The sequence below is a fragment of the Dermacentor variabilis genome, chromosome 1 (genome assembly GCF_050947875.1).
Source record: "Dermacentor variabilis isolate Ectoservices chromosome 1, ASM5094787v1, whole genome shotgun sequence".
In the NCBI taxonomy this organism is placed as follows: domain Eukaryota; kingdom Metazoa; phylum Arthropoda; class Arachnida; order Ixodida; family Ixodidae; genus Dermacentor; species Dermacentor variabilis.
The window spans coordinates 105,301,771-105,319,293 of NC_134568.1; the positions used below are offsets into that span (position 1 = coordinate 105,301,771).

Genomic DNA, 17,523 nt, shown 5'->3' on the forward strand with positions numbered 1-17,523 from the left:
TTTTTGGTTGGAAAGTTGTAAAATCGCATGCTTTTATGCATCTCACCATTGTTAAGGCATTCTGGCACGCAGAATGTAAATCGAACCATCGTCATGCATGAGTGGAGGTCAATTCACTTGATAAAAGAAGCGCGCCCACCAAAGTCGACGACACGCAAATGAAGACAAAGTCAGCGTGCATGGCATATGTAACTGAAATTGGGGTATTAAAGATGATGCAATATTGCATAAATGCATGATAATTTTGCATTAGCCGCATTATTTTCTGCTTTCCGCTGTCAGACCAGAATTTTTTTTCGGGCCCCTCGGTTTCTTTTATTATTGTTGAGTTTTTATCACTTCCCTTTTCATGTAATTTTTATACTTCTTTTACGTGCATGTATGTGTCGACGTTGTCTTCATGTCGATTTTGGTTGACACGCATCTATTTATTTATTTATTTATTTATTTATTTATTTATTTATTTATTTATTTATTTTGTAAGGGGTCAGGTGGGGGGCCGATCTCGGACATAGTGCAGTCTATGGTGCAATGCAGTTAATTTTCGGCTGCATTGACACTAATTACGCCCGTACCTTTAATTTTACCTAATCTTCTGTGATTAATTCTCCCTTCTGTTCTCGTTTAGGCCTACATTTTGACGCATTTCGCAGCACATGTATTCTTTGAAGATGATTGGCGACGTTATTGCGATTAGCATTTTTTCGTACGATTGGTGCGTAATTAGTGATGGTGCGTGATGTGGATTCTTATGATGGTGGAACTAACTAGACAGAGACCAAACGGCGTGATGTATTCAAGTGCAGAGTGTTTATTGTTGCGTGCTCAAGCTGCTTTCTTGACCTGCATTCGCCGATCAGGTGGCGGTCGGCACACCCAGCCTTTGTGTCCAACGCATTCACTTAGTAGAGCCGAGCAGAATCGATCTATTACTTCTGGGGCACATCAGGTGAATGTGGTGATGTGTAACGCTAATCGCAATTATCGTCGACAGTCATCTTCTTCCCCTTCGAAATACGCAAGTAGCAGTGACCCAAAGTTGGCGTCAAAGAAGTTCACTGAAGAGCGGCAACATACCCAGTGGCACATACCTATATAGTGACACATACCATTAACCCAAGTTAGCTTCAAAGAGCTTCATCGCATGCGAGAAGCACATGCCCACTATTACATATTGAGTTACCCAAGTTGGTCGGACATTTGGTTTGGAACCAGATTTTCTCGGCACAGCAGCCCCATGCTCTACCCGTTAGACCACGGACTATCCAGTGGACCAAGTTGCCGGGATAACGGTTAGACACACCTGCAAATGCGTGAAGTATCCTAAGAATGCTAATCACATTAAAACCGCCAGGAGCAAAAACGAACTCAGTGCAAGCGAGCTCGCGGCAGGGTCACTAACCGCAGCCACAGCGTACCATTTGTGTCTTCCATCTCTTTATTGGAAATGATGGCTTGGTGACGCTTCTTACAGCGTCATCAAGCCGCTTAGCTTTGATCTGGCGTTTCAATGAGTCTTTCAAGTGACATCTGAGCTACCTCAAAGTCTTCCTGCAGGATCACCGGGACCGGAAGAATCTTGCAAAAGTTCACGTGGGATTCTCTAAATGCATCGATGCGTTGAGGGCTCATCACTCTGGGGGCCAAGACTGGCAATACTTCGTGCTCAAATGGATACTTTTGAAGGCTCATCGCAGGAAAAGCTTCAGGTTGGGTATTTCCATACTATGTGGATACTTTTGAAACAAGCCAAAATGGTACTATAAAGCACACCTATCGTGCAACCACCATCATTACCATAATTGTAAGAAAGTGTACCTCAAAAAAAGTGTAACTAAAATGGCCGTTTCACCCCTAGTCCCCGTATCCAACCAACCAACATGATCGTATGGAAAAATACGAGTTTCTCCCATACAACACAACGTAACTAATTAAAAAATGTCGGTGTTATGGAGCATATGGTGAAATATGTGAAACAACCCATGTTTTAAAAACAACCGGCTGCAACACCTGCAGCCTCTGCCACCTTCGCATTCCAAATGAACTATGCCGATCGGAGGCCACCCTTCTTTGTCGGCTATGGCTATGAGCGGCCTTTGCGAAGTATTTTGCTTCGTGCATTGGAATGGCCGACAACCCTAGGTACGTGCGGTGAATGTGGTCGCCAGGAGACCCTTCAACACGTTCTATGTGTCCGTCCTCGTTACAGCGTACTGAGACGATCGTCCGCAACTGCACTAGCCCGCTTTGGCCAAAGACCATTCTCAGAACAAACCATTTTGGAATACTGACTTTATAAGACACCCCAGAAAATGGCGAAGAACACTACTGTAGGGCAACACAGCTGCACAAACGGACGTAGCCTGAGTTGGTGTTAGTTGTGCTGCACGTGTTCCTGTGCTGTGATAGTGTGCAGTGATCGTGCATCCATGCTCTCTGTCTCTTATATTTTTACATCCCTCTCCCACTTTTTCCCAGTGTTTTCCAGATCCTGTTTTCCCCAAGCAGGATCTTCCATACTGGTTAACTTCACAGCCTTTCTCTTTTCATTTCTCTCTCTTTTCTGGACAAAGAGAAAATGAAACAGGAAACTTGCAGATCGTTATAAAAATATTTAGTAGGTATATCAAGAACAGCGTCTGTTGAGAGCGAACCCCGAATAGCCCGAAATGATTCGCAAATGCGCTCTTTGGCTGATGCAGGATCCTCACAGAGATCTCCCAAGTATACAGAAGCTTATGTGAAGACTGTTATAAGCTTTAGAGGTCCTTCCACCGGCTACCGCTGCGCGCACACCTGCTGTATGACAACTATGATAATTAATTACTGGCATTAAGGGTTTACCGCGCACACTTCGTAATACCCTCACCAGTACCTCACACCTTCACGAATCAAGAGGCAGTTGTATTGAGAAAGGCCTAAATCCACTCCCTGGCGCAACCTCATTATACCTCTACTACATAGCTATCAAGACCACCAGGGCTACAGCTGCGACGGCTTCCCTTATAAATCCTACTTCTTCTGAGACCCATACCCGGGAAGGTACGCGGTCGTGCAGTGCAGACAGCCTTGCTCAGCTTTCTCCCTCTCAAGGACGTGCGACCCTGGAGCAGTGGTTGGTGGACTCCTCCCCCGACACTATACGTGCCCTTCTTAACAACATTACATCCTGGACTTGGATGTGAACTAGGCATTTGCCCACCCTTCACCCTTCGCACCCCTACCTGCGAGCGCGGACATCGGTCTTTGAGGCAATAAAGTATCTTTCTCTCTCATCGTATCACTGCCTTATCACAGTGGGTCCAGTTGGAAGCGGGTAAACTAGACACAGAGGATGCTTCTATCAAGCGATATATGGTTCAGGAAAGTGTCCAAGTTCAGAATCAGAATCAGTTTATTCAAGGCAAAAATGGGGATAATTACATGATAAGTATATACAAAAGGACGTCCCGTAGTTAGAAACTGAAATGGGACCTCCTGTGCATGATGACTAGAATTAATAAAACAACAATGGCAACGCGTGAAATATCCGATAATAAAGGTTTTAGGAGACAAGGCATAAATCAACAGAAAAGCAGCAGATGAATGTATTAAGCAATAACAAGGCTTTTAATTACACAACAAAAGATGAAACTACAAAAAATAGCTTAAGAATAAAAAAGAAGTAAAAGTGAAAGTGAAAGAAAAACCAAGTGAAAGTTAAAAATATAACACATAGTACACTCAAATGAGAAAGTCGGAGGAAGCTAAAAGAAAATACTTAAGTTCTGTACGAAACCTGTGAGCTTTGAACAATTTTAAAGGGAATGGTAATGTGTTCCACAGAGATAAAGCTGAAAAAATCTAATGACTGCTTACCATAGTTGGTGCGAACGATGGGTAAAATGAAGTTCATATTTCCTGAAAATCTCGTATTATTTACATTAGTAAGGGATGTGTTTGGTATGATGGTTACTGGAATATCATTGTTTAATGACCTAAAAATAAATATGGCCAGGTTATATTTAACAAGATTAGTCATATTCAAAATATTATGTGGATGTAACAGCTGATTTGCGCTAATGCTACAATGTGAAAATGTTATTAGTCGAATAGCTCGATTCTGAATGACTTGCACCGAAGTTAGGTGACTGTTATAAGTGTTTCCCCATGATTCAATGTTATAGTTAATATGAGAATGAACAAAAGCATAATAAAGCGACTTGAGAGTTGAAAAGGAGAAATATGGTCGTGCTTTGATTAAAACGCGTATTCCGTATGCCATTTTCTTTTTCACATTAGCTATGTGATGGTGAAATTTAAGATGACGATCAAATTCCACACCTAAGTAGGTGCAATGATCGACTGCAGTGATTAGGTGATTGTTGATAGAAATAGATTGAAGGAGCTCAGGTGATCGCTGATGTGAGGCAAAGACGACAAAATTAGTTTTTTTATGGTTAATCTGCAGCTTGTTAAGTCGACACCATGTGGAAATTTTCACGAGATCTTCATTTAGCTTACGTGTCAGCGTTAATATACAATTGTTAGAACTAAATATAGTAGTATCATCAGCGTAAAGAATACACTTCGATGAGGACAGGCAACTAGACAGATCATTAATATAAGTTAGGAAAAGTAGAGGACCTAATATGGACCCCTGTGGTACACCAATGTTAGTAGTAGTTTCTTTAGAGAAGTACCCAGAAATGTAAACGACTTGTTTTCTATCTTTTAAGTAACTGAGGAGTAGAAGTAGAGGCGGACCAGTTATTCCGATGGCCTCAAGTTTAGCACAAGGGATTGTATGATTAAGTGTGTCGAAGGCCTTGAATGGATCAACGAATATCGACGCTGCAAAATTACCATCGTCAATCGCTTTTTTAAGATAATCATTAAGAGAAATAAGTTTTAGATTAGTTGAAAAGCCAGAACGGAAGCCAAACTGATAAGGGGAAAGAATACTGAATTCATCTAAATATTTTGTTAGACGCTTTTCGATAAGTTTTTCAATAACTTTATTAAAAAATGGAAGAACGCAAATGGGTCTATAATTTTGTGTAAGCGTGCGATCACCTTTTTTGAAAACGGGAATGACTCGACCGCGTTTAAGTTCACGTGGAAAAACACCGGTTTTAACAATCAGGTTCATGATAGCCGAGAGGACGTTAGCGATATGTTCCGCGATCATTTTAATGTGGTAGGCGTTAATATTATCTAGGCCAGCACTAGTGGCTTTAAAGGTTTTAATTACTAAAAGTACTTCATCAGGTGTTGTCGGAAAAAGGAAAAATGAATGAGGTGAGCGTTTAAAGGACATGTTACAGCATGAAGCGGAATCAGAAGTGTTGTTGAAGAAAGCATCACAAAAGGTATTTGCAATATCAAGCGGATTAATGTATACCATGTCATTGTGAATGATTCTCGAACTGATGTTCTGAGAGTTACGGTTTAAAAAGGTGTTTACTATTTCCCACTTTTTTCTAGTGTTATTACCACATTCTATCATTTTTTGTTCGCAATAATTTCTCTTCGGACTTCTCAGCTGTGCAGAAAGTGAGTTAGAAAATTTTTTATAACGGGCAAGTAATTTAGTATTGAAAGCTTGCTTCTTTGTTTTCTTATACAAATTTTCACGTGACCGCATTGCTTTCAGAAGGCTATCTGTAAGCCACGGATTTTCTGGCGATGATACCTTTCTTCCGCACTTTATTTTATGAGAGTGGCAGTTGAAATGCGATGAAAGTGTCGTTAAAAACTGTGAAAAAGCTTTTTGAGGTTCATTAGATGATACAACTTCCGACCAGTCAGTTTTAGTTACGCTAGCAAGGAACATCTCTTTGTCAAGTATAACTCTGTAAAATGACGTGTTAGATATGGCTGAGTGATTGGGCAGGCGTAGAACGATAGGATAGTGATCGGTAATATCGGTGGTAATAATGCCAGCTTCAGGTGTATCTGTTAAGTTCGATAATGCGGGATCAATTAAGGTGCCATCGGCAATGTTAGGACAACGAGTAGGGAGAGAAATTAAACATTCATATCCAAAACTATGGAAGATGTTCGAATAACTAGAGGAATTAGATGAATTGGTATCTATGAGGTTAATGTGGATATCGCCCATGATTATCGCGTTACAATTAGCGCATGATATTTTTCCATGGTTTGATCAAGGGCACTACAGAAGTCAGTAACTAGAGAAGAAGGTGAGCGATAAATGCAGCCAAACAATAAGTTCTTTTTGTCTATACTGAAGACGGGGGAATCAAATTCAACAAAGACAGATTCACAGTTAGTAATATTCAACTGGAATGTTAGATGAGACAAATATAGCTGAAGTGCCGTGATTACTCGTTTCTCTGTGAGAATACTCAGAAGTGTATGAGGTAAAACAGAATAGGTCCTTGCCATCATTACTAATCCAGGTTTCAGATACACATATTGAAAATGTGTTGTTAAGTGTCGAAAGAACAGGTGCTGAAAATCGTCAAAATGCTTGCGGAGACTTCTTGCATTGAAGTGAATAATTGAATGGTAGTCGCGCGACATGAATTCATTCAGCTCAAATGTTGAGAGGTAAGAATCCATGGTGGATGGTAATGACATTTTAGAATCGAGGCAGTTAGTTGAAAACAGAAAGGTCAGACTCATCCGTTATGCTCAATTTGCAGATAACCGATCTTCAACATAAGTATTAATGTCATTCCTCCTGTAAATTATTCCGCCGTTCTGTCGCCGTTATGCAAATCCCATGCAGCAATCGAGGAAGTACGGGCTGACATGCGGTGAAGGTATTGTGATAAGACAAGTAATGCAATTATTATTAGTAATCGTAATTAATTAGTAATCGTTAAATGTAATTTACTTACGGTAAGCAGTATGTACAAGTTAATCGCCAACCTGCGAGATCAGAGTAAGGTTACTGCGCGTACGGAACTAATAGGAAAATCGGCATCTCAGAAAGCAGTCAAATCTTCACCATGTTATATTCGCCCTCCTCCTTCTCCTCACTCGGCTTGTTTGCATAATGGGAATAATAATCGATTTGGCCACTGGTGCCGGGAATCGAACCCACAGTCTCGCCCCCAGTCTTTTCCTTAGCAGTATAGTATATATACAGTACTCCGTATACAGCCGTTGAACGACCGCAGCGATCTTGTTTTGGTAATGAATGCCTACAGACATGCTGGTCGGAAAACTCGGGAGGGGTTCGGCAAATACAAATGACCGCCACTACTTCCTCCTTTCATTTTAGGAGCACCTACCGTCATCACGAAATGACAAGTTTGCAGCTTCACCCAGCTTTTGTACAGGCGACCTTCTATGTTAGAGATGCGCCGTCCACACTTATAGTTCCGAAGCTGCGATTATAAATGTTAAGGAGAGCCATGCAGAAGGCCCTGCTACCAATTTAATAAACAAAAATGGGCCCGCGCAAGGCTTCGATGCTTCAGAGGTTTCAAGGTTCAGAGCCAGGCGAATTTATCCTTCACCCACGTGTGAAGGGGCACAATAAAAATAGATCACTCTTTCAAAAGTACCCCTGCATTTCTTCGGTGGAGATTACAGCTCAGAGGAGAAAATGAAGGCTAAAATTACCATAAATTTCGCGCTTATCTTGCGGCGTCTATCGTGGTTTGATTACGACACAGCTTTTACAGTATCTTCCCTTACCGCCAGTGTAGGGTAGCAAACCGGAGGCTCTTGTGGTTGACCTTCCTGCCTTCGCTCTTCTTGATGTCTCTCTCTTTCTCTCTCTCTCTCTCGCTTATCTCGATAACACTTGACAAAGAACCCACGGACGTTACAAGGCTCTTCCTAATCAATCTTTTTCTCTCTCTCTTTCCAGAATGCATTCTGTTACTTTGATTTATAACATTTGGTTTAGCCTAACCTATGCACTGCTAAGATATATATGACGTCAAGCGGAGCTCGTGCGTGGATTTGAATATACTTCAGCTCATAGGCGCCGACTACGGGGGGCTCTGGGGCCCGAGCCCCCCGGCCCCGGAGTTTCCAGGGGGGGGGGGGGTCAGCCCCCCTTGCCCCCTCCCCCGACACACCTAAAGTGTCATTACCAGAGCTTTGTCACCCACATCATTTGCGGTTTCTTTTGACTTTCCTCGACCTGTTCACTTGAAATTTTACCGGGGCTAATAGCTTACTGCATCATTGTTGGAGCGGACGTGCACGGCTTTTAATTAACTGTTTCGCTTTATTTCTGCAAATCCTGACAATAGGAGGACACGCGCATTAGAAGCGCTAGCCGCGGCTGTCTCATCCGTATTTTCTCACTTCAGAATTGTTTTAAATTTCTACTGTAAACAGCATGCACACAAACAATATATTTATATATACGCACAGGACAAAGCTTATTATATTTTTGAAAGATATGGAGGTAGCCAATTAAAACTTATTCCTAAAGGTATGGATAGCCTATAACTAGAATGAATATGTTGCTGTATGTTCACCACGCTTCAAACTGCTTTGCGTGATTTTTTGACCATGAAAAAAAAAAACCCAGAATTCAGTGACCTCTTGAGCAGCCTTTTATCAATAGTGTGTGAAATGCACGTAAATGTTGTGTGTCTCAGTATTGCTTCTCTTTCCAGTAAGCGATGCTAACGACTCATGAAAAAAAACATTTCTAATAATTGACAATATTTATTATGGATGGAAACATTGTCAGTAGCACGCAAAGGTCATAAATATATACAGGGTGTCGCAATTAACTATCATGCACCAAGGTTTAAAGAAAGGGCAATGCGTTACTCGAAAAAACCTGCTGAATGTTGGTTACATTGGAGGAGTAGTTGCCAGTAATTTTTTTCGTTACTGAGATTTAATTAGCTAATTGTAATTACCTAACACGAGACATACTATCTTAATTGTCAAAGTGTCAATGAATCATCTGAAGGTACAGCCAAGGAACATCTAACTACGGTATCTTCAGCAACGTAATAACTGCATAAATTTTTTTTCGCCTGATAAATAAACCGCACGAAATATGGAGAATACCCGTGACTGCGCTCCCACCCGGATCATAAAGCAGCACCCTCGACCAAGCTCCCTTTGAGTTAGCCAGAACGAAATAAAGGACATAAAGAAAAATACAGTGATCGAGCTAGTTCCGTATGTGCCGAGCCCCGGATGAAGTAACACGTCGCGTTTGGTGTTAGTTGTGAACAAGCTGTGATAGCTGTTGTCTTAGCGTAGATAAAGTACACGGATGTTTTTTTTTTACAAAACCTATCACCACAAAACCAAATTCACAACGTTAGTGCAAATGTTTAAAGGCGCGTTTCGTTTCGTCCCAGTCGCTATGTTTTCCCCTAATGAGTAGAAGGTAAACATGATCCTTGCCTTGGGTTCTGCAAATCGCAACAAGAGGAAGACCGCAAATGTATGTATCAGTCATGGAAATGTGGCGGTCCACCGAACGCATCGACTATCCTCAGAAATTATGAAAACCAGAGACAAACCGGCAGCTTTAAGAAACAGTGGCGGAGGACTCCATCTTTGAGTCCTAGCGTATACGCACGGATGTTCTACAATTTATGGCCTCAAACCCTCATGCTGGCGTGCGGGACATAGCCCAGGTACCAATTTCCAAGTCATTAGTTTGGAGAATTCTAAGTGACGGCCTTTCACCCGTACTACCTTAACCAGCGCCAATGCCCAATTGGAAGATAGGGACCCTGTAGAATCGGCTTGATTTCTCGAATTGGGCCCTTACAAAATCCAATGAGTCACCGGACTTCTTGAGCAGCATCATGCGCACAGATGAAGCCAATTTTCGCAGAAACGCCTGAGTAAATTTGCATAATGCACACTATTGGAGGGACTCCTATGTACACTGGGTAAAGCACAATCGGCACCAGTAACACTAATCGTTCAATGTGTGGTTCGGAATTTACGCCGGTGCTATAATCAGTCCCAACTTCTTCGATCACACACTGACTGGACGGTGTTACGTGAACGAAATCTTTGAAGGAGTAGTCGATGAGTTTCTCAGCGGCGAATTCCCGCTGTCACGTCTTCCACTTGTGCGGTATCATCAAGATGGGGCGCCAGCACACTGCAGCAGCCGGGCACAAAGCTGGCGGATGCGACTTTTCATGCGCAATACATTGGAAGGCACGGGCCTGTAAATTGGCCGGCTAGGTCACCTGACCTCTCTCCGCTCGATTTCTTTCTTTGGGGTTATGTGAAAGATCGTGCTCACATGATCGAGACAGACATCAGATTAATTCAAGGCAAGGATAACGGATGTCTGCCGACGAATTCCGGCGTCGGTCATCAAGAAATGCTGTAATGCAGTGATTTGGGCTTGTTGGTATGACATCGTGTGGCTTATAGCGCGTGAAAATACAAGGACGAAAGGAAGACGTGCTGCAAAAAGCGCCTGTGTGTGTCACGTCTTCCTTTCGTCCTTGTCTTCTCACGCGCTATAAGCCTCACGAGGTCATCAAGAAAGCCACTGAAGATGTGATAAAACGGACACAGTACCGCGTAGCTGCAAAAGGAGACCTATTCGAACACGTCCTCTAGGCTGCTGTTCAACGGAGCTTATGAATTCATAGATAATAAGGGCACAATGAAACCTGTTGGTTTTTCTTGCTTTTTTGTATGCAGACATCCTGATTGCCGATACGGCTCATTTAGAAGTGGTATATTTATTTTCTTGACCACCTTTCTCTACATGGTGGTCACTTCCCGGTCTGTTTATTTCGCTTTTATTTTTTGACACGAACCTGTTTTTGCAGCACGTATACACTTTTATGAAAAATGAAACGGTCACTTTAATGTGGCGTTGGTCCGAGGCAAGTTTCTGGCGGGAAATATAGCTTCGCGCGCACTCTTTCGATGCGCTGCGAGCAATGCCCGGATTTTGAAATATCTATGCCTATTACATTGCTTTTCGCGTTTCGTGCATAGTCAGAGAGGCGCTTCGGCAGCGTTATGAAAGGGCTTTTGTGATCAATGTGACCAGTCGGCCTTGAGAGACGGATAATAAGTGTGACGTAGAAATGAGAGGAAGAAATAGTTGCGAAGCCGCGAAACCTGCTGTTGGTGCTCCTTCGGTACTATTATCAAGGTGATGCGCTCCCTCTTGGGGTTTGCCGCAGGCAATGCAGTTGCTTTCAGTCAGCTTATTTGAGGGCGCTGCTTTATGATTTGGGTGGGAGCGCACTCGCGTGTTTTCATATTTCGTGAGGTTTCTTTGCCAGTCGGAAAAAATTGTACGCAATTAGTACGTCGCTGAAAACACCGCATTTAGATGTCATTCTGCAATGCCTCAAATACCTCATTGATACTTTGAAAATGAAAACAGCACTTATCGAGTTAGATACTTAATTGCAATTACTGAATTAAATCTCAATAACGAAAGAATTACTGGCGGCTACACGACTACTGGAAACAATATGCACTAGGTTTACTTCGAGTAACGCAACTGCTCTTTCTTTAAGTCTTGGTGCATGATAATCAGGGAACACTGCATGTATAATTCACTCGGTGAACGAAATGAGGCCAAGCTGGATTTACTCGAAATCACAATCAACAGCAGCCATGCGCAGCAGCGCTTATACTGGGACTCAGAAAAAAGAGATAGAGAGAGAGGGGGGGCTACAATTTCGCCATAAAGGCGAAGCACTATTAGTGATAGCCAAGTATCCCACAATATATATGTATATATATATATATACATGGGGTAAGGAAAGCTGGTTGGTAACCTCCCCCCCCCCCGAAGAAATGAAAACTCTCCGCCTATCCTTCAGCTTTGTAAGTCGCTAAGGCCCCTGTTTTATTTAATTTTTTTCCTCTCTGTTTGGCTTGCTCCAAATTCTGAACAATGTGATTGCCAAATCTAGCCTAAGGATACTTACTTTTGTGGAGTGTCCTTTTAGCGCAGGCTGACGTGGAGTCGAGGCGAACCATGTGCCTTTTTTTTTCGACTTCCGGTCAAAAGCTGCTTCAGAGTAAATATCAAAGTGCGTTTGCTAGACTGCAGTTTATGAACGGTCCGTGTTTCAACGTATTCTGGTCACTCGATCAAGACGCACAAGGTTTTTAACCGAGGATCGCGCTGCAGTCGTTCGACTTTGGGCCCCTCGCCTGTATGCTATTAACAACCAACTATGTATCTTGAAAGAATAATCAACTGAAACTGAAAGGTTTGGATTCAGCCGCCGCAACCGTGCCAAGTATTAACGGTAACGTCCCATGCCCAATTTTTTTTGTATGTGTGTCTGTGGTTATAAGATTGCAACGCGTATTGCAACCACAGCCGCTATAGATCAAGACGCACAAATTGTTTTGATTGAGAGGTAGCGATTGCGACATTGCTTGCCCGCGTAAACTGAATTGAACAGTATTGCTAAAGATGATAAAGTGCTTTTCGAGGCCACCGTCGGCTTTTACGAGGCCGATGCGTGCTTAATCTTTTTTCAGAACGCTTTATTATCTTTAATAAATTGAGTGCCTGCTACCTTTTATATATAGCTAAAGTTTTCATGCGCTAAGATTACAAATTCTGCGATTGCTTAGCAAATTTATCAACAAGAGATTATTGTTGAAGGCAGCATTGCATGCGAATTTCTATGTGTCCTTTATAGGCATATATTGACGATACGTAGCGGAATATCTGCATTTCATCTGAACAATGATTAATGGGCAGCCGAAGATCAAGTTGGGTTATTTGGCAAATATCTGAACTGGACACGAACGCAAATGTCCGTATGTCCTTTCCATCTTAAGCTACATTTGCACCGCTTACACGGCATTTTTGTCCGCGTCTTCGTGTATATAGTTTTTTTCTTCTCAGAATGTGTCACGACTTATTTTGGCCAATTAATTTGACCACGTCTCTTTCAGAAACTAGCGTTCGTGTTGCGCATGCCGGCAAGAGCGGAAAAGTGAATTTTGAGGCGCGATATCAGCTTTGCAGTTCATATCGCAAATGTGAGAGCTAGATTGTCATTTAGCATTGTGGTAGCAATATACCGTTACCGCCATCGTTCTTCGACAACCACGAGCTTTTGCTCATGCCATAGCTAAGTCGCACCAGATGCAATCGCGGCGCGACTTATATAGCTAGCACGCGCAAAACTGGCAAGTGACCTATATATGGTGGCGGTATCATAAAATTTTCTATCAACGTTGCGGAAGCTGTATGTACGCGACATACTTCCAAATTATTCGATAAAGTCCAACCTCTGCGTAAAGTAACGAAAACCAGAAGTCTGGCACCTACCGAGGCGGCACTTGCTGGTCAGGATTTGGTCGCTTTGAGGGCGCTTCCCCGCTGCAACGACGTATACAAGTCGGTATGCTTTCAGCGTCTCTTGCTTTTTGCCGTGTGTGTAGCCGACGAGGCTGAGACTCAAGATCGGATCGAGAGCGCAGTGCGAATTGACGCCGATTCAGCGCGATGCTTGCGATGTCATTCGGCGTCCGAGTCGGTCGGCACTCCTCACGCGTGTCGCCGGCGATAGCTGACTGCAGTCCGCGAACCGTGGATTTCTAGGCACCGAATATTCTACCTTTCCTTTCTTTCTCTTTCTTTTTTTTTTTTTTTGGACGCCAGCCCAAGGTTGCGCGTGCGAGCCTTGCGTGACGCCCAAATCGACTCGGCCAGTCGCCGTCAAGAGTGTAATTATGCGCAGGGCGGAAGTCCGTTCGAGCGGTAGTTTGCGCGAGAGAACGCGAAAGGGCGGTCCGGCACGGTATCGTCGGCCCACATGCGCCGATCGTTGGTCTACTCTTCGGCGAACGCCGAGAAAGAGATTCGAAGAGCTCGTTCGGACGCGCGATCGAAGTCCTCCCACTGCTGCAGCGACGTGTACTTGCGGCCGAGTTACAAGCGAGATAAATTGTTCTCTTCATACGAAGAACAAACAACGCTGGCAGGGAATCGGATCAAAGAAAAAGTGGGGAGGGGTTGGCGGTAGAGAAAAGCAACGACAGTTCTGTTACTATGACAATAGGCCTCGTAGAGTCCAAAACAAGGACAGGTACAGTTTAACTGACGATCATCAGTATCAGATCAAGAGAGACCGCGCACGCCAAGAGATCTGGCCATGAGATCAATTTCAACATATTTAGGCCGAGAAATGGGACAGAGCACACACACACACACACACAAAAAAAAACCTCCTGGATAGGGCAGTTCCATTTAGAAAACTGCGAAAGCTAATGTGCAAAAGAAAGCCTAGAACAGGTTTTACCGTTGAAATAAGTTGTTTCTGTAAATACCGTACCTCGGTTTATACTCAAAGGAAATGTCTTAGGCTGTAGAGTACAAACCGGAATGAGGAGGGGAGCGGAGGCGTGTATTTATAGAAATGACTAATTAAAACTGTAACGCCGAGTTAGAAAACTTGATAACCCTGTACCATTATTGTTATTGCTTGTCTTGAGGGATGGGGTCTCATTGCAATGCTTTGCTCGGAACGTCTCGGCTAGTGTTCGGAGATTGCAGGAAGCGTCGGTGTTTCTCATAGGATTTCCTCCCCAGCTGTCAACAACTTTTAGACTTGCTGTTGATGACCAACAGATTGGCTCCACCACCATTCGAAATATTCGTGGCCCCGGAGCAGCCGCTGGTGACTTCAAATTCAAATGCACCCAAGAGATCGAGGAAATATGCACAGTGTAACACATCTTTTTGAGGTGACCTTAGAGGAGTTGCTAAGACTGACATTTCAAAAAATTAAGAAACACTGGAGGCTCATTCAAGTTGCTGTTAGTTTCATCGCAACATGCAATTGGTTTCATCCGCTCAAAAAGAAATCTTAGTTTATAATAGATATGACAACCTAGATAGTTGAGTTGAGTTGAGTTGTTGTAGGCTACTGGTGGGATTAGCCTTGCAGTTGCTGCCGGCAATTGCTCCACCATAGCGACAATTAAATTAAATAAATCACATAATCAGACACAGACCTCCCAATTACAAATGGTCACTCCTCAGTTCACCATGTGGAAGCCAAATCCGTGTCCTGTAGGTAATTTAACAGAAGGCGAGAGACCTCCTTCCTACACAGCCGGTTCCCGCGCGGGAAAACAATATCCTGAAGAGAACTGTGAGGAACTCCCGTCTTCTTGAGGGACCCGATTAACACACTCCTTTCCGCGTTATACACAGTACAGCACCTAAGGTAATGTTCTATGTCACCGCACACACCACACGTTGAACATAATGGAGACAACGCCAGGCCAGTGTTATACATCGACGCAGGGGTACGAGCAGAGCCCGTGCGAATGCGGAGCAGTAAGGTGGCTTGGCTTCTTTTGAGACCCTTGATCACAAATGGCTTGTGAGGTGAGCTCCACAAAGAACTGAAGTGGCACGACACCGCTTCTCTGAAGAGTCTCTTGTCTTCTTGAGGCACTTTTCTCAAAGAATTCCCAGAGAGCGCTCTATGGGCGAGGCTGTCCGCCATCTCGTTGCCTATGATACCTATGTGTGATGGCACCCATTGGAATCGTATGGAGAAGCCTTTGACACGGGGATTTTGCACCGAACGTAGGGAGCTTAGAGATAAGGCATCAGTAGGGAACCCGTGCCCTAACCTTTGAAGGGCAGATTTCGAATCTGTAAGAATGACAATAGGTTGAGGCGTACAAAACCGTAGCTTTTTGAGAGCTGCCTCAATGGCAACGCTTTCGGCCGTTGTCTCCACAACTGCAACTCCAACGACTGCAGTGAAGCGAACAGACCAATCATACTTCAAAGAGGGAATGTGAAAACAGCTGCACTAGATCCTCTGACCTTGTCCACAGAGCCATCAGTAAAAATTTGAAGATGACGTGCATATTCAGTCTCAAGATGTTCCAGTGCCAGCGAACGCGTTGCCGCCAAAGGAGAACTCCGCTTAGCACGAACGTGAGGAATTGCCAACGAACAATCGAGGCTCGCGAAAGACCAAGGTGGTTTCAACCTCTTAGTTCGACCTCTAGCGTCAAGACGCAGGTAACCAAGAGTATTAAGAGCCAAGTACGCTCGGGACTCGGATCTCTTTCGAAGGCGCTGTAGAAGGGCTCGGCCGGCTGCCGTCTGTTTGAGGCGGCCAATTTGCATCAATAACCTTTGTGAAGCGACTAGGCTAAGTGGTCTCGATAGAGATTCATAAAGTACTGCATTGTTAGGAGCAGTCTGCGGAACGCCAAGAGCCCTTCTTAGGCCCTTTCTATGCAGAACCTCAAGTCGTTCCAGCTGTGATATCGATAGGGAAATTAAAGGGAGCTGATAGATTATTCGACTTGTCACTAGTGCATCGTGCAACCTGATCATTGAAGAAGGGTGATTTCCCCATTGCTCACTTGCAACTCTACGGATCACATTGAGACGCGAAGATATCGATGTCACAACCGAGCCCACAGCTCGTCGCCACTGTAAACGGTAGTCAATAATGACGCCCAAAAAGCGTTTGTGTTTCAATTGTCGAAGACAAGATTGATTAAGGTCTATCTTCAGCCGCGCATACCTTCTTCCTCTACCTGGAAACACGATGAAGCCAGATTTTTCCACCGAGAGAGTCAACCCAACACCTTGAAGGTAATTTTGAACTGAAAGTAATGCCTGTCGAGCTATCAGAGCTATACGCTTGTGTTGATATCCGGTTAACCAAAGACAAATGTCGTCCGCGTATATCGACATATGGACATGCCTGCAATGTTTTTGCACTTCAGCGGGAAGACCAGCCATTGCAACGTTAAAGAGCGTTGGGGAAAGAACACTTCCCTGAGGTACACCTCGCGATACCGCCCTTTCGGTGCTTGTGGTACTTCCTAACCGCACTTGAATTTTACGATCACTGATAAATGAGTGAATGAATCGCAGAAGATAGCCCTGTACGCCCGTGGCCTGCGGATTTGTACCGCCCTTTCGGTGCTTGTGGTACTTCCTAACCGCACTTGAATTTTACGATCACTGATAAATGAGTGAATGAATCGCAGAAGATAGCCCTGTACGCCCATGGCCTGCGGAACTATTTAGTATTGAGCTCTGAAGGACGCTATCATAAGCCTTTGATACGTCTAGGAAAATAACTAGTGTTGAAAGGCCGAAAGCTCCATGATGTTCAATATGGCTTATCAAGTCCAAGACGCTATGTTGCGCGCTTAAACCTGTTCGGAATCCAGTCATGCATGTTGGCAGAGCCCTTCTATCTTCGAGCAACCAAGATAAACGCTTACTTGCCAGCTTCTCCATGAGCTTAGCCACGCACGACGTCAGTGATACAGGACGATACGAGGCCAAGTCTGTCGTTTCTTTGCCGGGCTTCAGCACTGGGACAACGCAAGCCACCTTCCATGAAGGAGGAACGTCGCCAGTCTCCCACACTCGATTGAGATAGCTTAGGAGCATCTTCCGGTGTTCCAGAGGTAGGTTCTGCATCATCTGGTTGGTGATGCCGTCAGGACCCTAGATAGCCTCGCCTAACACTGTTCGCCTCCAGTCGCAATCAAGCATTCATGCAAACCGCAGTTCCTCAATTCTAACGCACACTTAAATGACATACGAGTTAAAATCAAGTAAGA

The 17,523-nt window shown here is 43.9% G+C and overlaps 1 protein-coding gene across 1 annotated transcript in view; it reads right to left on the bottom strand.

Annotated features, from left to right (window-relative positions):
* LOC142582436 (aldo-keto reductase family 1 member B1-like) overlaps window positions 1-13,513 on the bottom strand; it is a 64,455-nt gene extending 50,942 nt beyond the window's left edge. The window contains exon 1 of the mRNA XM_075692157.1: window positions 13,235-13,513. The gene's annotated coding sequence lies outside the window, so the exon portion shown is untranslated. The remainder of the gene's footprint in view (window positions 1-13,234) is intronic.
* Between the last annotated feature and the right edge of the window lie 4,010 nt (window positions 13,514-17,523).